This window comes from Anomaloglossus baeobatrachus, chromosome 11 (assembly GCF_048569485.1).
Source record: "Anomaloglossus baeobatrachus isolate aAnoBae1 chromosome 11, aAnoBae1.hap1, whole genome shotgun sequence".
NCBI lineage: Eukaryota > Metazoa > Chordata > Amphibia > Anura > Aromobatidae > Anomaloglossus > Anomaloglossus baeobatrachus.
This window is the reverse complement of record NC_134363.1, coordinates 8,864,189-8,885,134: the sequence shown is the minus strand read 5'-3', so window position 1 is coordinate 8,885,134 and position 20,946 is coordinate 8,864,189.

The following is a 20,946-nucleotide window of genomic DNA, read 5'->3' as shown; positions in this document are numbered from 1 at the left end:
ATATGTCACGAACCACCGGGGGGGTCACTCAGAAATCCCCCGCGCTGGCTACCAGTACGTCACAATCGGGGGGTAACAAGTGGGGGTCACCCCTCCTTTATACCTCCCGACCGACAGACAGAGCATGTGACGCGCTCTCTAGCGCCCCTCTTATAGTCAGGCCAATTATGGAAGTGCCCGACAATAAGCAAGGAGGCCGCTATACTACTTATGCCGATTATTGAAGGGTCCCCGGTGAGAGTAGGGTATATATTCCCCCGACCTCCGCGGGCGGAATATATAAAACCTCCCCGAATCTCACTGGCCTCCCCACAATAATCCTTGGCACAACTCGCTGCCACCAACCGCTTCACGGTAACTATTAGCCGAACACACAGACGTGGGATTCAAGATCGAGATAACAGAACAGCCCAAGATTAATCATATAATTTAATCAGCCTAAAGCCACACTAGAAAATACAATATATACAATAGGAGATCTACAGAATATACATATGTCAGAGTACAGTTACAGATAAAGCATGGTTTACAAACAGGCATACACAGTTCCAGCAGTTACCTTGTGCGTCTGGCCACAGGGGGGCGCTGTAGACCAGGTTTCTAGGATCCTTCCCACAGATGTTTCCTACACGTGACCCCCAGCGAAAGAACACTGGAAAATGGCCGAAGTAGGGTTATCAACCTGGGCAAATCCAGGTCCCCTCCTACCTTAGTGACCTCAGAGGGAGCACTGCTCCACCCCTGGCTGGAGTTATGGACAATATCCACAACATGGAATATGGGCCATAACTTTGCCTGGGAGCGTCGTAGGCGGACGCCAACGCTCTCATTGTGACAGTTATGAATTTAGCTACAGAACGAGAGGACTCATGACTTGTCTACTAGTTCCCCATTGGCTGATATCACGCCTGGGGTACTTCCCAATGTCCTACTCCCATAAAAAAGGTGTGCCAGCATCGTCCGCATGCAGAGACACCATTTTTATGGTTGCCATATTTATCGGAAATATGGCTTGCGAGATATGAACCATATTTTACTGGAGTCGTTCTGTCTGGATACTTCCAAGCTTGCTAATTAGATAGCAGCCCCTACCACAGGGTCACGGCAGGGAGTCATCCTGTGTCTATTGTTCCCACATCATCTAATCTCCATATCACAGGAGATGGCTGTTGGAGGTGTAAGTGGAACACAGACCAGTTCCTTTGACACCTATCTGCTAAACAAACCGTTTATCCCTGTGGTAAATTTTCTGATTGAAGGAGTTGTGTGAAGGAAAGGGGGGGTGACACCAGGAGAGGGCTTCCTGACATAACTTGAATATCATGATTTATCGTCATATCTCCGGATTTACCTCACAGTATACATTACAGTAAATATACAATTCATTAAATATAAATAACATTACCATCATATTATTCTTAGATTTAAATAGCTTCCAAGATATGAAAATAATCCCAAAGGGGACATTTTGCAGTTGTTATATTCAATATCAGGCACCTCATTATATGTCATAAACGCAGATCGTGTCAACTAAAAAGTGCATATTTTGCTGTAAAAACTACGTGGGTTGCACTTCTCGAGCATTATTAATGCTCGAGAAGTGCAACCCACGTAGTTGTTACAGCATAAAGTACATGTTGCCACATAGACTATATGTGTGGAGGAACAATTAATGAAGGATCGAATATCGAAGTTCTCTCCATTTTTCCCTAAAAGGGATTTATTATTTTGCATAAATTTGCAGAGGCCACATGGGTTGGATCCGCATTTATAGGAACCTAGAATACTGAGCCAGTTTTTATTAGATCTTCCAGATTTTTTGGAGGCATATCTACTAGGTGCTACAAAATTCCCTATGGTACAAGCCTTTCTGGCTACTACATTCACTCCTGACTGAAGAATGGAATTTAAAGTGATGTCCTGACATAATAGGGGAACAAAACGTAGGATGGTCTGTTTAATCTGAAAAAAATCTACACTGAAAGGTGTAGAGAAAGTTATTCGATCTTTGAGTGTAGAAGGTATAGAGCGATCTTCCAATAAGGTAGTTCTGGTCCGATTTGCAACAATGGAAGATGCCCTTCTTAAAACTGAATCAGAGTAACCTCTTCTGCTGAGTCTCGCCTGGATGCAAGCAGCTTCACTGTGATAAGAAGCATCAGAGGAACATAAGCGCTTAGCTCGTAAGAGTTCCCCCACAGGTAGGTTCTTTAAAGTGTGGGGTGTATGACAGCTGGTTGCATGAAGGGAAGAATTTCCACTAATGGGCTTTCTATATAAAGTGGAGTGAATGGAGCCGGTGGTTGGATCTCCAGATAGCAGGACGTCCAAAAAGGGAGCCGTTACCATGTATAAGTTCATCTTAAATCTTAGATTAAGAATGTTATTATCAAAATATGCATTGATGGCTTCCTGGGGGGTGTTAAATGTACCTGTTTTACAGATTAATATCTGATCGTCAATATATCTAGGATACCAGACTAAGGAATCCAAAAAAGGATTGTTGTCTGTGTAGATATACTGTTCCTCCCAGTAGGCCAGTAGGCCATGTAGATATTCGCCAAAGCACATGAAAAACTCGCCCCCATTGGACATCCGGCTATCTGGAGATAAAAACCACCATTAAATTCAAAGAAATTATGGGTTAAAGTTTGTGGCATACAAGACACATTACACTGGATCTGGCTGGAAGCACATCGAAATCCAGTATGGAGGACAATACATGTTCAACCTTATCTCTCCTGGCTGTAGGAAGCTTCACTCCTGTGTGGAGGTGATTATCTGAAGAAAAAGATGTCCCCTCAGCATGGACTGGGATAGAGATTCTGGAAGTTTCTTTCTTCTCCCCTGACTGGATGGGATAGAGATTCTGGAAGCTTCCTCCCTCTCTCCTGACTGGACTGGGATAGAGATTCTGGAAGCTTCTTTCTTCTCCCCTGACTGGACTGGGATAGAGATTCTGGAAGCTTCCTCCCTCTCTCCTGACTGGACTGGGATAGAGATTCTGGAAGTTTCTTTCTTCTCCCCTGACTGGACTGGGATAGAGATTCTGGAAGCTTCTTTCTTCTCTCCTGACTGGACTGGGATAGAGATTCTGGAAGCTTCCTCCCTCTCTCCTGACTGGACTAGGATAGAGATTCTGGAAGCTTCCTCCCTCTCTCCTGACTGGACTGGGATAGAGATTCTGGAAGCTTCTTTCCTCTCTTCTGACTGGACTGGGATAGAGATTCTGGAAGCTTCTTTCCTCTCTCCTGACTGGACTGGGATAGAGATTCTGGAAGCTTTTTCCCTCTCTCCTGACTGGACTGGGATAGAGATTCTGGAAGCTTCCTCCCTCTCTCCTGACTGGACTGGGATAGAGATTCTGGAAGGTTCCTCCCTCTCTCATGACTGGACTAGGATAGAGATTCTGGAAGCTTCCTCCCTCTCTTCTGACTGGACTGGGATAGAGATTCTGGAAGCTTCTTTCCTCTCTCCTGACTGGACTGGGATAGAGATTCTGGAAGCTTCCTTCCTCTCTCCTGACTGGAATAGGATAGAGATTCTGGAAGCTTTTTCCCTCTCTCCTGACTGGACTGGGATAGAGATTCTGGAAGCTTCCTTCCTCTCTCCTGACTGGACTGGGGTAGAGATTCTGGAAGCTTCTTTCCTCTCTCCTGACTGGACTGGGATAGAGATTCTGGAAGCTTTTTCCCTCTCTCCTGACTGGACTAGGATAGAGATTCTGGAAGCTTCCTCCCTCTCTTCTGACTGGACTGGGATAGAGATTCTGGAAGCTTCTTTCCTCTCTCCTGACTGGACTGGGATAGAGATTCTGGAAGCTTCCTTCCTCTCTCCTGACTGGACTAGGATAGAGATTCTGGAAGCTTCCTCCCTCTCTCCTGACTGGACTGGGATAGAGATTCTGGAAGCTTCCTTCCTCTCTCCTGACTGGACTGGGATAGAGATTCTGAAAGTGTCTTTCTTCTCTCCTGACTGGACTGGGATAGAGATTCTAGAAGCTTCTTCCCTCTCTCCTGATTGGACTGGGATGGAGACCCTGGAAGGTTCTTCCTCTCTCCTAACTGGACTGGGATAGAGATTCTGGAAGCTTCTTTCCTCTCCCCTGACTGGACTGGGATAGAGATTCTGGAAGCTTCCTTCCTCTCTCCTGAGTGGACTGGGATAGAGATTCTGAAAGTGTCTTTCTTCTCTCCTGACTGGACTGGGATAGAGATTCTAGAAGCTTCTTCCCTCTCTCCTGATTGGACTGGGATGGAGACTCTGGAAGCTTCTTCCTCTCTCCTAACTGGACTGGGATAGAGATTCTGGAAGCTTCTTTCCTCTCTCCTGACTGGACTGGGATAGAGATTCTGGAAGCTTCCTTCCTCTCTCCTGACTGGACTGGGATAGAGATTCTGGAAGCTTCTTTCCTCTCTCCTGACTGGACTGGGATAGAGATTCTGGAAGCTTCCTTCCTCTCTCCTGACTGGACTAGGATAGAGATTCTGGAAGCTTCCTCCCTCTCTCCTGACTGGACTGGGATAGAGATTCTGGAAGCTTCCTTCCTCTCTCCTGACTGGACTGGGATAGAGATTCTGAAAGTGTCTTTCTTCTCTCCTGACTGGACTGGGATAGAGATTCTAGAAGCTTCTTCCCTCTCTCCTGATTGGACTGGGATGGAGACCCTGGAAGGTTCTTCCTCTCTCCTAACTGGACTGGGATAGAGATTCTGGAAGCTTCTTTCCTCTCCCCTGACTGGACTGGGATAGAGATTCTGGAAGCTTCCTTCCTCTCTCCTGAGTGGACTGGGATAGAGATTCTGAAAGTGTCTTTCTTCTCTCCTGACTGGACTGGGATAGAGATTCTAGAAGCTTCTTCCCTCTCTCCTGATTGGACTGGGATGGAGACTCTGGAAGCTTCTTCCTCTCTCCTAACTGGACTGGGATAGAGATTCTGGAAGCTTCTTTCCTCTCCCCTGACTGGACTGGGATGGAGACTCTGGAAGCTTCTTCCTCTCTCCTAACTGGGCTGGGATAGAGATTCTGGAAGCTTCTTTCCTCTCTCCTGACTGGACTGGGATGGAGACTCTGGAAGCTTCTTTCCTCTCTCCTGACTGGACTGGGATGGAGACTCTGGAAGCTTCTTTCCTCTCTCGTGACTGGACTGGGATAGAGATTCTGGAAGCTTCTTTCCTCTCTCCTGACTGGACTGGGATAGAGATTCTGGAAGCTTCTTTCCTCTCTCCTGACTGGACTGGGATAGAGATTCTGGAAGCTTCCTTCCTCTCTCCTGACTGGACTGGGATAGAGATTCTGAAAGTGTCTTTCTTCTCTCCTGACTGGACTGGGATAGAGATTCTAGAAGCTTCTTCCCTCTCTCCTGATTGGACTGGGATGGAGACCCTGGAAGGTTCTTCCTCTCTCCTAACTGGACTGGGATAGAGATTCTGGAAGCTTCTTTCCTCTCCCCTGACTGGACTGGGATAGAGATTCTGGAAGCTTCCTTCCTCTCTCCTGAGTGGACTGGGATAGAGATTCTGAAAGTGTCTTTCTTCTCTCCTGACTGGACTGGGATAGAGATTCTAGAAGCTTCTTCCCTCTCTCCTGATTGGACTGGGATGGAGACTCTGGAAGCTTCTTCCTCTCTCCTAACTGGACTGGGATAGAGATTCTGGAAGCTTCTTTCCTCTCTCCTGACTGGACTGGGATGGAGACTCTGGAAGCTTCTTTCCTCTCTCCTGACTGGACTGGGATGGAGACTCTGGAAGCTTCTTTCTTCTCTCGTGACTGGACTGGGATAGAGATTCTGGAAGCTTCTTTCCTCTCTCCTGACTGGACTGGGATAGAGATTCTGGAAGCTTCTTTCCTCTCTCCTGACTGGACTGGGATAGAGATTCTGGAAGCTTCCTTCCTCTCTCCTGACTGGACTGGGATAGAGATTCTGAAAGTGTCTTTCTTCTCTCCTGACTGGACTGGGATAGAGATTCTAGAAGCTTCTTCCCTCTCTCCTGATTGGACTGGGATGGAGACCCTGGAAGGTTCTTCCTCTCTCCTAACTGGACTGGGATAGAGATTCTGGAAGCTTCTTTCCTCTCCCATGACTGGACTGGGATAGAGATTCTGGAAGCTTCCTTCCTCTCTCCTGAGTGGACTGGGATAGAGATTCTGAAAGTGTCTTTCTTCTCTCCTGACTGGACTGGGATAGAGATTCTAGAAGCTTCTTCCCTCTCTCCTGATTGGACTGGGATGGAGACTCTGGAAGCTTCTTCCTCTCTCCTAACTGGACTGGGATAGAGATTCTGGAAGCTTCTTTCCTCTCTCCTGACTGGACTGGGATAGAGATTCTGGAAGCTTCCTTCCTCTCTCCTGACTGGACTGGGATAGAGATTCTGGAAGCTTCTTTCCTCTCTCCTCACTGGACTGGGATAGAGATTCTGGAAGCTTCCTTCCTCTCTCCTGACTGGACTAGGATAGAGATTCTGGAAGCTTCCTCCCTCTCTCCTGACTGGACTGGGATAGAGATTCTGGAAGCTTCCTTCCTCTCTCCTGACTGGACTGGGATAGAGATTCTGGAAGCTTCTTTCCTCTCTCCTGACTGGACTGGGATAGAGATTCTGGAAGCTTCCTTCCTCTCTCCTGACTGGACTAGGATAGAGATTCTGGAAGCTTCCTCCCTCTCTCCTGACTGGACTGGGATAGAGATTCTGGAAGCTTCCTTCCTCTCTCCTGACTGGACTGGGATAGAGATTCTGAAAGTGTCTTTCTTCTCTCCTGACTGGACTGGGATAGAGATTCTAGAAGCTTCTTCCCTCTCTCCTGATTGGACTGGGATGGAGACCCTGGAAGGTTCTTCCTCTCTCCTAACTGGACTGGGATAGAGATTCTGGAAGCTTCTTTCCTCTCCCCTGACTGGACTGGGATAGAGATTCTGGAAGCTTCCTTCCTCTCTCCTGAGTGGACTGGGATAGAGATTCTGAAAGTGTCTTTCTTCTCTCCTGACTGGACTGGGATAGAGATTCTAGAAGCTTCTTCCCTCTCTCCTGATTGGACTGGGATGGAGACTCTGGAAGCTTCTTCCTCTCTCCTAACTGGACTGGGATAGAGATTCTGGAAGCTTCTTTCCTCTCCCCTGACTGGACTGGGATGGAGACTCTGGAAGCTTCTTCCTCTCTCCTAACTGGGCTGGGATAGAGATTCTGGAAGCTTCTTTCCTCTCTCCTGACTGGACTGGGATGGAGACTCTGGAAGCTTCTTTCCTCTCTCCTGACTGGACTGGGATGGAGACTCTGGAAGCTTCTTTCCTCTCTCGTGACTGGACTGGGATAGAGATTCTGGAAGCTTCTTTCCTCTCTCCTGACTGGACTGGGATAGAGATTCTGGAAGCTTCCTCCTCTCTTCTGACTGGACTGGGATAGAGATTCTGGAAGCTTCTTCCCTCTCTCCTGATTGGACTGGGATAGAGATTCTGGAAGCTTCCTTCCTCTCTTCTGACTGGACTGGGATAGAGATTCTGGAAGCTTCCTCCCTCTCTTCTGACTGGACTGGGATAGAGATTCTGGAAGCTTCTTCCCTCTCTCCTGATTGGACTGGGATAGAGATTCTGGAAGCTTCTTCCCTCTCTCCTGATTGGACTGGGATAGAGATTCTGGAAGCTTCCTTCCTCTCTTCTGACTGGACTGGGATAGAGATTCTGGAAGCTTCCTCCCTCTCTTCTGACTGGACTGGGATAGAGATTCTGGAAGCTTCCTCCTTTCTCCTGACTGGACTGGGATAGAGATTCTGGAAGCTTCCTCCCTCTCTTCTGACTGGACTGGGATAGAGATTCTGGAAGCTTCTGTCGCGGGCGGGGAGGAGGGTGTCAGCACACTACGCTCACCCCTTCTGCTCGGGTCCGGCGGCTGCTGCTCAGTGGTGGCTCGAGCTGTGGGCCGGATCCCGGGGGTTCTCGAGCGGCACTCCTCGCCCGTGAGTGAAAGGGGGTTTGTTGGGTGTGGGAATTGTTTATTGTCCGTGACGTCACGCACGGTTGTGGTGATTTCACCACCGCTGCTCAATATGGGGATCCCGGGGATGGTGATGCGGAGCAGCCAGGTGTTGTGTCGCCCCTCCGTGGGTAGGGGTTGGTGATCCCGGGGCCCGGTGATGAGATGGGAGATGCAGGGCCTGGTGGGTGCAGGGACGCGGGGGCAGCGCTGTGCCTTGCGGCACAGAGGTACTCACTCAGCCAGTAACCACGACACAGTTCTCAGTAAACAAACGGCTGGTTGGACGGGTCCCTCGGACGGTTCACGGTGCTGCGGTTCCCTGCATTTGGCGGTGATGATCACTCTTCCCTGCACCTATGTTACATCTATTGGTAGCGATGGAATCCCACCGGTTACCCGCTCCCCGACTACAATCTGGGCCGGAGGAGCTCCACACTTTGCCCGCAGGCGCTGGCCCTGGGGAAACTGGTGCCCTGGCGGTGGCGGTGTCTCCCCTGTAATGGTTGAGCTGTTGCCTTCAATCGGGACTGACGGATTCGGCAAATTATGGCGACTCCTAGCCTTGCCGGGGTCCGAGAGGCCCCTGCCCTGGTACTGACTGTCCTTTGCACGCTGCTCCAGACCGCCGGGTCACTACCCGTCCGCGGTCCTTCCAGGAACCTCCAAACAGTCCCACTCCAGACAATCTCCGCCGTCTGCTGACCTTGCTGTCTCTGTCCAGGCACACAGCCTCAGACAACTTCAGGCTGTACTAAACTGCCACTTTGCACTTTCTCTACTTTCACTTCTCTGTCACTTCAGCTTTCTTCTTCAGCTCCACTACACTTCACTTCCTTCCACTTCCTCCTCCCTGACTAGACTGTCTGGTTACTTCTCGCCTCCAGAGCTGTGAACTCCTCGGTGGGCGGAGCCAACCGCCTGGCCCACCCCCTGGTGTGAATCATCAGCCTCTGGAGGAAGGCAACAAGGATTTTTGGTTAGCTGGTGTACCTGCTGGAAATGTGGGGTGTGGTGGTGTGATGACCTGTGTCCCCTGGCTTGCCCAGGGCGACACACTTCCTCCCTCTCTTCTGACTGGACTTGGATAGAGATTCTGGAAGCTTCTTCCCTCTCTCCTGATTGGACTGGGATAGAGATTCTGGAAGCTTCCTCCCTCTCTTCTGACTGGACTGGGATGGAGATTCTGGAAGGTTCCTTCCTCTCTCCTGATTGGACTGGGATAGAGATTCTGGAAGCTTCCTCCCTCTCTTCTGACTGGACTGGGATAGAGATTCTGGAAGCTTCCTTCCTCTCTCCTGATTGGACTGGGATAGAGATTCTGGAAGCTTCCTCCCTCTCTTCTGACTGGACTGGGATAGAGATTCTGGAAGCTTCTTCCCTCTCTCCTGATTGGACTGGGATAGAGATTCTGGAAGCTTCTTCCCTCTCTCCTGATTGGACTGGGATAGAGATTCTGGAAGCTTCCTCCCTCTCTTCTGACTGGACTGGGATAGAGATTCTGGAAGCTTCCTTCCTCTCTCCTGATTGGACTGGGATAGAGATTCTGGAAGCTTCCTCCCTCTCTCCTGATTGGACTGGGATAGAGATTGTGGAAGCTTCTTCCCTCTCTCCTGACTGGACTGGGATAGAGATTCTGGAAGCTTCCTTCCTCTCTCCTGATTGGACTGGGATAGAGATTCTGGAAGCTTCCTCCCTCTCTCCTGATTGGACTGGGATAGAGATTGTGGAAGCTTCCTCCCTCTCTTCTGACTGGACTGGGATAGAGATTCTGGAAGCTTCTTCCCTCTCTCCTGATTGGACTGGGATAGAGATTCTGGAAGCTTCTTCCCTCTCTCCTGATTGGACTGGGATAGAGATTCTGGAAGCTTCCTCCCTCTCTTCTGACTGGACTGGGATAGAGATTCTGGAAGCTTCCTTCCTCTCTCCTGATTGGACTGGGATAGAGATTCTGGAAGCTTCTTCCCTCTCTCCTGATTGGACTGGGATAGAGATTGTGGAAGCTTCCTCCCTCTCTTCTGACTGGACTGGGTTGGAGATTCTAGAAGCTTCCTTCCTCTCTCCTGATTGGACTGGGATAGAGATTCTGGAAGCTTCCTTCCTCTCTCCTGACTAGACCTGTTTGATCCAGTTTACAGGAAGTGTCAGCCCTGAGCTGGAGGCTCTTCCCAGCCATTTCCATGGCAGCTTGTTGTGAGGAAAAACAAACACCTGACTTTCACACATATACACTGACCAGTAGATGGCAGCAAAGTTCATTTACCAATCCTCAGTGTCCGCACAGCACAGCACAATGCATCACACCCTGCAATTCATTAGAGCCTCATTTCCCTGATGAAGACTCAATATGTGTGACATGTCGGGAAGGCTTGACCGTGTCTTTTATTGGCTAATGCAAGGACCGCTGATACTGATATATTGAGAATAATTAAACTTGACACACAGCAGGTGTCAGATTTATGAATATATAGGGACATTTGCAAACCATTTAGCATTAGCAGTCCAGCACTATGGGTATTTTTAATATAGTGCAAATTGTATTATCAGGAATTAGAAGTTAAGTTTTAAATTAGTCTTTAGTATTGGGATTTAGTTGCTTTTGAAAATTGTACACTTGGTGATGTATGGCTCGGTATTGTGCTTGGTGATGTAGGGCTCGGCATTGTGCTTGGTGATGTATGGCTCAGCATTGTGCTTGGTGATGTATGGCTCGGCATTGTGCTTGGTGATGTATGGCTCGGCATTGTGCTTGGTGATGTACGGCTCGGCATTGTGCTTGGTGATGTAGGGCTCGGCATTGTGCTTGGTGATGTATGGCTCAGCATTGTGCTTGGAGATGTATGGCTCGGCATTGTGCTTGGTGATGTACGGCTCAGCATTGTGCTTGGTGATGTATGGCTCAGCATTGTGCTTGGTGATGTACGGCTCAGCATTGTGCTTGGTGATGTACGGCTCGGCATTGTGCTTGGTGATGTACAGCTCGGCATTGTGCTTGGTGATGTATGGCTCAGCATTGTGCTTGGTGGTGTACGGCTCAGCATTGTGCTTGGTGATGTAGGGCTCGGCATTGTGCTTGGTGATGTACGGCTCGGCATTGTACTTGGTGATGTATGGCTCAGCATTGTGCTTGGTGATGTACAGCTCAGCATTGTGCTTGGTGGTGTATGGCTCAGCATTGTGCTTGGTGGTGTATGGCTTGGCATTGTGCTCGGTGATGTACGGCTCGGCATTGTGCTTGGTGATGTACGGCTCTGCATTGTGTTTGGTGATGTACGGCTCGGCATTGTGCTTGGTGATTTATGACTCGGCATTGTGCTTGGTGATGTGTGGCTCGGCATTGTGCTTGGTGATGTATAGCTCGGCATTGTGCTTGGTGATGTACGGCTCAGCATTGTGCTTGGTGATGTACGGCTCGGCATTGTGCTTGGTGATGTATGGCTCAGCATTGTGCTTGGTGATATACGGCTCAGCATTGTGCTTGGTGATGTACGGCTCAGCATTGTGCTTGGTGATGTACGGCTCGGCATTGTGCTTGGTGATGTATGGCTCAGCATTGTGCTTGGTGATATACGGCTCAGCATTGTGCTTGGTGATGTACGGCTCAGCATTGTGCTTGGTGATGTGTGGCTCGGCATTGCGCTTGGTGGTGTACGGCTCAGCATTGTGCTTGGTGATGTGTGGCTCGGCATTGTGCTTGGTGGTGTGCGGCTCAGCATTGTGCTTGGTGATGTACGGCTCAGCATTGTGCTTGGTGATGTACGGCTCAGCATTGTGCTTGGTGATGTACGGCTCGGCATTGTGCTTGGTGATGTATGGCTCGGCATTGTGCTTGGTGATGTGTGGCTCGGCATTGTGCTTGGTGATGTATGGCTCAGCATTGTGCTTGGTGGTGTATGGCTCGGCATTGTGATTGGTGATGTATGGCTCAGCATTGTGCTTGGTGATGTATGGCTCGGCATTGTGCTTGGTGGTGTATGGCTCAGCATTGTGCTTGGTGATGTATGGCTCGGCATTGTGCTTGGTGATGTACGGCTCAGCATTGTGCTTGGTGATGTACGGCTCGGCATTGTGGTTGGTGATGTACGGCTCGGCATTGTGCTTGGTGATGTATGGCTCGGCATTGTGCTTGGTGATGTACGGCTCGGCATTGTGCTTGGTGATGTAGGGCTCGGCATTGTGCTTGGTGATGTATGGCTCAGCATTGTGCTTGGTGATGTATAGCTCGGCATTGTGCTTGGTGATGTACGGCTCGGCATTGCGCTTGGTGATATACGGCTCGGCATTGTGCTTGGTGATGTATGGCTCAGCATTGTGCTTGGTGATGTACAGCTCAGCATTGTGCTTGGTGATGTATGGCTCAGCATTGTGCTTGGTGATGTATGGCTCAGCATTGTGCTTGGTGATGTACGGCTCGGCATTGTGTTTGGTGATGTATGGCTCGGCATTGTACTTGGTGATGTACGGCTCGGCATTGTGTTTGGTGATGTATGGCTCGGCATTGTACTTGGTGATGTACGGCTCGGCATTGTGCTTGGTGATGTATGGCTCGGCATTGTGCTTGGTGATTTATGACTCGGCATTGTGCTTGGTGATGTGTGGCTCGGCATTGTGCTTGGTGATGTATAGCTCGGCATTGTGCTTGGTGATGTACGGCTCAGCATTGTGCTTGGTGATGTACGGCTCGGCATTGTGCTTGGTGATGTATGGCTCAGCATTGTGCTTGGTGATATACGGCTCAGCATTGTGCTTGGTGATGTACGGCTCAGCATTGTGCTTGGTGATATACGGCTCAGCATTGTGCTTGGTGATGTACGGCTCAGCATTGTGCTTGGTGATGTATGGCTCAGCATTGTGCTTGGTGATATACGGCTCAGCATTGTGCTTGGTGATGTACGGCTCAGCATTGTGCTTGGTGATGTGTGGCTCGGCATTGCGCTTGGTGGTGTACGGCTCAGCATTGTGCTTGGTGATGTGTGGCTCGGCATTGTGCTTGGTGGTGTGCGGCTCAGCATTGTGCTTGGTGATGTACGGCTCAGCATTGTGCTTGGTGATGTACGGCTCAGCATTGTGCTTGGTGATGTACGGCTCGGCATTGTGCTTGGTGATGTATGGCTCGGCATTGTGCTTGGTGATGTGTGGCTCGGCATTGTGCTTGGTGATGTATGGCTCAGCATTGTGCTTGGTGGTGTATGGCTCGGCATTGTGATTGGTGATGTATGGCTCAGCATTGTGCTTGGTGATGTATGGCTCGGCATTGTGCTTGGTGGTGTATGGCTCAGCATTGTGCTTGGTGATGTATGGCTCGGCATTGTGCTTGGTGATGTACGGCTCAGCATTGTGCTTGGTGATGTACGGCTCGGCATTGTGGTTGGTGATGTACGGCTCGGCATTGTGCTTGGTGATGTATGGCTCGGCATTGTGCTTGGTGATGTACGGCTCGGCATTGTGCTTGGTGATGTAGGGCTCGGCATTGTGCTTGGTGATGTATGGCTCAGCATTGTGCTTGGTGATGTATAGCTCGGCATTGTGCTTGGTGATGTACGGCTCGGCATTGTGCTTGGTGATATACGGCTCGGCATTGTGCTTGGTGATGTATGGCTCAGCATTGTGCTTGGTGATGTACAGCTCAGCATTGTGCTTGGTGATGTATGGCTCAGCATTGTGCTTGGTGATGTATGGCTCAGCATTGTGCTTGGTGATGTACGGCTCGGCATTGTGTTTGGTGATGTATGGCTCGGCATTGTACTTGGTGATGTACGGCTCGGCATTGTGTTTGGTGATGTATGGCTCGGCATTGTACTTGGTGATGTACGGCTCGGCATTGTGCTTGGTGATGTACGGCTCGGCATTGTGCTTGGTGATGTAGGGCTCGGCATTGTGCTTGGTGATGTACAGCTCGGCATTGTATTTGGTGATGTACGGCTCGGCATTGTGCTTGGTGATGTAGGGCTCGGCATTGTGCTTGGTGATGTACAGCTCGGCATTGTGTTTGGTGATGTACGGCTCAGCATTGTGCTTGGTGATGTACGGCTCGGCATTGTGTTTGGTGATGTACGGCTCGGCATTGTGCTTGGTGATGTGTGGCTCAGCATTGTGTTTGGTGATATACGGCTCGGCATTGTGCTTGGTGATGTATGGCTCGGCATTGTGCTTGGTGAGGTACGACTCGGCATTGTGCTTGGTGATGTATGGCTCAGCATTGTGCTTGGTGGTGTATGGCTCGGCATTGTGCTTGGTGATGTATGGCTCAGCATTGTGCTTGGTGATGTATGGCTCGGCATTGTGCTTGGTGGTGTATGGCTCAGCATTGTGCTTGGTGATGTACGGCTCGGCATTGTGCTTGGTGATGTATGGCTCGGCATTGTGCTTGGTGATGTATGGCTCAGCATTGTGCTTGGTGGTGTATGGCTCGGCATTGTGCTTGGTGATGTATGGCTCAGCATTGTGCTTGGTGATGTATGGCTCGGCATTGTGCTTGGTGGTGTATGGCTCAGCATTGTGCTTGGTGATGTACGGCTCGGCATTGTGTTTGGTGATGTATGGCTCGGCATTGTACTTGGTGATGTACGGCTCGGCATTGTGCTTGGTGATGTACGGCTCGGCATTGTGCTTGGTGATGTAGGGCTCGGCATTGTGCTTGGTGATGTACAGCTCGGCATTGTATTTGGTGATGTACGGCTCGGCATTGTGCTTGGTGATGTAGGGCTCGGCATTGTGCTTGGTGATGTACAGCTCGGCATTGTGTTTGGTGATGTACGGCTCAGCATTGTGCTTGGTGATGTACGGCTCGGCATTGTGCTTGGTGATGTACGGCTCGGCATTGTGCTTGGTGATGTGTGGCTCAGCATTGTGTTTGGTGATATACGGCTCGGCATTGTGCTTGGTGATGTATGGCTCGGCATTGTGCTTGGTGAGGTACGACTCGGCATTGTGCTTGGTGATGTATGGCTCAGCATTGTGCTTGGTGATGTATGGCTCGGCATTGTGCTTGGTGGTGTATGGCTCAGCATTGTGCTTGGTGATGTACGGCTCGGCATTGTGCTTGGTGATGTATGGCTCGGCATTGTGCTTGGTGATGTATGGCTCGGCATTGTGCTTGGTGATGTATGGCTCGGCATTGTGCTTGGTGATGTATGGCTCAGCATTGTGCTTGGTGATGTACGGCTCGGCATTGTGTTTGGTGATGTACGGCTCGGCATTGTGCTTGGTGATGTACGGCTCGGCATTGTGCTTGGTGATGTACGGCTCAGCATTGTGCTTGGTGGTGTATGGCTCGGCATTGTGCTTGGTGATGTATGGCTCGGCATTGTGCTTGGTGATGTATGGCTCAGCATTGTGTTTGGTGATGTATGGCTCGGCATTGTGCTTGGTGATGTACGGCTCAGCATTGTGCTTGGTGGTGTATGGCTTGGCATTGTGCTTGGTGATGTATGGCTCGGCATTGTGCTTGGTGATGTATGGCTCGGCATTGTGCTTGGTGATGTATGGCTCGGCATTGTGCTTGGTGATGTATGGCTCAGCATTGTGCTTGGTGATGTACGGCTCAGCATTGTGCTTGGTGATGTATGGCTCAGCATTGTGTTTGGTGATATACGGCTCGGCATTGTGCTTGGTGATGTATGGCTCGGCATTGTGCTTGGTGATGTACGGCTCGGCATTGTGCTTGGTGATGTACGGCTCAGCATTGTGCTTGGTGGTGTATGGCTCAGCATTGTGCTTGGTGGTGTATGGCTCAGCATTGTGCTTGGTGAGGAGAGGATTAGATACACAGCTCAGCAGACAGTATCACACAGGAGAGGATTAGATTCACAGCTCAGCAGACAGAATCACACAGGAGAGGATTAGATACACAGCTCAGCAGACAGTATCACAGAGGAGAGGATTAGATACACAGCTCAGCAGACAGTTTCCCACAGGATAGGATTAGATACACAGCTCAGCAGACAGTATCACACAGGAGAGGATTAGATTCACAGCTCAGCAGACAGTATCACACAGGACAGGATTAGATACACAGCTCAGCAGACAGTTTCCCACAGGATAGGATTACATACACAGCTCAGCAGACAGTATCACACAGGAGAGGATTAGATACACAGCTCAGCAGACAGTATCACACAGGATAGGATTAGATACACAGCTCAGCAGACAGTATCACACAGGAGAGGATTAGATACACAGCTCAGCAGACAGTATCACACAGGAGAGGATTAGATACACAGCTCAGCAGACAGTATCCCACAGGATAGGATTAGATACACAGCTCAGCAGACAGTATCACACAGGATAGGATTAGATACACAGCTCAGCAGACAGTATCACACAGGAGAGGATTAGATACACAGCTCAGCAGACAGTATCACACAGGAGAGGATTAGATACATGGCTCAGCAATCAGTATCACACAGGAGAGGATTAGATACACAGCTCAGCAGACAGTATCACACAGGAATAGATTAGATAAACAGCTCAGCAGAAAGTATCACACAGGAGAGGATTAGATACACAGCTCAGCAGACAGTATCACACAGGAATAGATTAGATACACAGCTCAGCAGACAGTATCACACAGGAGAGGATTAGATACACAGCTCAGCAGACAGTATCACACAGGAATAGATTAGATACACAGCTCAGCAGACAGTATCACTCAGGAGAGGATTAGATACACAGCTCAGCAGACAGTATCACACAGGATAGGATTAGATACACAGCTCAGCAGACAGTATGACACAGGAGAGGATTAGATACACAGCTCAGCAGACAGTATCACACAGGATAGGATTAGATACACAGCTCAGCAGACAGTATCACACAGGAGAGGATTAGATACACAGCTCAGCAGACAGTATAACACAGGATAGGATTAGATACACAGCTCAGCAGACAGTATCACACAGGAGAGGATTAGATACACAGCTCAGCAGACAGTATCACACAGGATAGGATTAGATACACAGCTCAGCAGACAGTATCACACAGGAGAGGATTAGATACACAGCTCAGCAGACAGTATCACACAGGATAGGATTAGATACACAGCTCAGCAGACAGTATCACACAGGAGAGGATTAGATACACAGCTCAGCAGACAGTATCACACAGGAGAGGATTAGATACATGGCTCAGCAATCAGTATCACACAGGAGATGATTAGATACACAGCTCAGCAGACAGTATCACACAGGAGAGGATTAGATACATGGCTCAGCAATCAGTATCACACAGGAGAGGATTAGATACACAGCTCAGCAGACAGTATCACACAGGAATAGATTAGATACACAGCTCAGCAGACAGTATCACACAGGAGAGGATTAGATACACAGCTCAGCAGACAGTATCACACAGGAGAGGATTAGATACACAGCTCAGCAGACAGTATCACACAGGAATAGATTAGATACACAGCTCAGCAGACAGTATCACTCAGGAGAGGATTAGATACACAGCTCAGCAGACAGTATCACACAGGATAGGATTAGATACACAGCTCAGCAATCAGTATCACACAGGAGAGGATTAGATACACAGCTCAGCAGACAGTATCACACAGGAGAGGATTAGATACACAGCTCAGCAGACAGTATCACACAGGAGAGGATTAGATTCACAGCTCAGCAGACAGTATCACACAGGACAGGATTAGATACACAGCTCAGCAGACAGTATCACACAGGAGAGGATTAGATACATGGCTCAGCAATCAGTATCACACAGGAGAGGATTAGATACACAGCTCAGCAGACAGTATCACACAGGAATAGATTAGATACACAGCTCAGCAGACAGTATCACACAGGAGAGGATTAGATACACAGCTCAGCAGACAGTATCACACAGGATAGGATTAGATACACAGCTCAGCAGACAGTATCACACAGGAGAGGATTAGATACACAGCTCAGCAGACAGTATCACACAGGATAGGATTAGATACACAGCTCAGCAGACAGTATCACACAGGAGAGGATTAGATACACAGCTCAGCAGACTGTATCGCACAGGAGAGAACTAGATACACAGCTCAGCAGACAGTATCACACAGGAGAGGATTAGATACATGGCTGAGCAATCAGTATCACACAGGAGAGGATTAGATACACAGCTCAGCAGACAGTATCACACAGGAGAGGATTAGATACACAGCTCAGCAGACAGTATCACACAGGAGAGGATTAGATACACAGCTCAGCAGACAGTATCACACAGGAATAGATTAGATACACAGCTCAGCAGACAGTATCACTCAGGAGAGGATTAGATACACAGCTCAGCAGACAGTATCACACAGGTTAGGATTACATACACAGCTCAGCAGACAGTATCACACAGGAGAGGATTAGATACACAGCTCAGCAGACAGTATGACACAGGATAGGATTAGATACACAGCTCAGCAGACAGTATCACACAGGAGAGGATTAGATACACAGCTCAGCAGACAGTATCACACAGGAGAGGATTAGATACACAGCTCAGCAGACAGTATCCCACAGGATAGGATTAGATACACAGCTCAGCAGACAGTATCACACAGGAGAGGATTAGATTCACAGCTCAGCAGACAGTATCACACAGGACAGGATTAGATACACAGCTCAGCAGACAGTATCACACAGGAGAGGATTAGATACACAGCTCAGCAGACAGTATCACACAGGAGAGGATTAGATACACGGCTCAGCAGACAGTATCACACAGGATAGGATTAGATACACAGCTCAGCAGACAGTATCACACAGGAGAGGATTAGATACACAGCTCAGCAGACAGTATCACACAGGAGAGGATTAGATACACAGCTCAGCAGACAGTATCACACAGAAGGTGATTAGATACACAGCTCAGCAGACAGTATCACTCAGGAGAGGATTAGATACACAGCTCAGCAGACAGTATCAAACAGGATAGGATTAGATACACAGCTCAGCAGACAGTATCACACAGGAGAGGATTAGATACACAGCTCAGCAGACAGTATCACACAGGATAGGATTAGATACACAGCTCAGCAGACAGTATCACACAGGAGAGGATTAGATACACAGCTCAGCAGACAGTATCACACAGGAGAGGATTAGATACATGGCTCAGCAATCAGTATCACACAGGAGAGGATTAGATACACAGCTCAGCAGACAGTATCACACAGGAATAGATTAGATACACAGCTCAGCAGACAGTATCACACAGGAGAGGATTAGATACACAGCTCAGCAGACAGTATCACACAGGAATAGATTAGATACACAGCTCAGCAGACAGTATCACACAGGAGAGGATTAGATACACAGCTCAGCAGACAGTATCACACAGGAATAGATTAGATACACAGCTCAGCAGACAGTATCACTCAGGAGAGGATTAGATACACAGCTCAGCAGACAGTATCACACAGGATAGGATTAGATACACAGCTCAGCAGACAGTATCACACAGGAGAGGATTAGATACACAGCTCAGCAGACAGTATCACACAGGATAGGATTAGATACACAGCTCAGCAGACAGTATCACACAGGAGAGGATTAGATACACAGCTCAGCAGACAGTATCACACAGGATAGGATTAGATACACAGCTCAGCAGACAGTATCACACAGGAGAGGATTAGATACACAGCTCAGCATACAGTATCACACAGGATAGGATTAGATACACAGCTCAGCAGACAGTATCACACAGGAGAGGATTAGATACACAGCTCAGCAGACAGTATCACACAGGAGAGGATTAGATACATGGCTCAGCAATCAGTATCACACAGGAGAGGATTAGATACATGGCTCAGCAGACAGTATCACACAGGATATGATTAGATGCACAGCTCAGCAGACAGTATCACACAGGAGAGGATTAGATACACAGCTCAGCAGACAGTATCACACAGGATAGGATTAGATACACAGCTCAGCAGACAGTATCACACAGGAGAGGATTAGATACACAGCTCAGCAGACAGTATCACACAGGATAGGATTAGATACACAGCTCAGCAGACAGTATCACACAGGAGAGGATTAGATACACAGCTCAGCAGACAGTATCACACAGGAGAGGATTAGATACATGGCTCAGCAATCAGTATCACACAGGAGAGGATTAGATAGACAGCTCAGCAGACAGTATCACACAGGAATAGATTAGATACACAGCTCAGCAGACAGTATCACTCAGGAGAGGATTAGATACACAGCTCAGCAGACAGTATCACACAGGATAGGATTAGATACACAGCTCAGCAATCAGTATCACACAGGAGAGGATTAGATACACAGCTCAGCAGACAGTATCACACAGGAGAGGATTAGATACACAGCTCAGCAGACAGTATCACACAGGAGAGGATTAGATACACAGCTCAGCAGACAGTATCACACAGGAGAGGATTAGATACACAGCTCAGCAGACAGTATCACACAGGAGAGGATTAGATACATGGCTCAGCAATCAGTATCACACAGGAGAGGATTAGATACACAGCTCAGCAGACAGTATCACACAGGAATAGATTAGATACACAGCTCAGCAGACAGTATCACACAGGAGAGGATTAGATACACAGCTCAGCAGACAGTATCACACAGAAGGTGATTAGATACACAGCTCAGCAGACAGTATCACTCAGGAGACGATTAGATACACAGCTCAGCAGACAGTATCACACAGGAATAGATTAGATACACAGCTCAGCAGACAGTATCACACAGGAGAGGATTAGATACACAGCTCAGCAGACAGTATCACACAGGAATAGATTAGATACACAGCTCAGCAGACAGTATCACTCAGGAGAGGATTAGATACACAGCTCAGCAGACAGTATCACACAGGATAGGATTAGATACACAGCTCAGCAAACAGTATCACACAGGAGAGGATTAGATACACAGCTCAGCAGACAGTATCACACAGGAATAGATTAGATACACAGCTCAGCAGACAGTATCACTCAGGAGAGGATTAGATACACAGCTCAG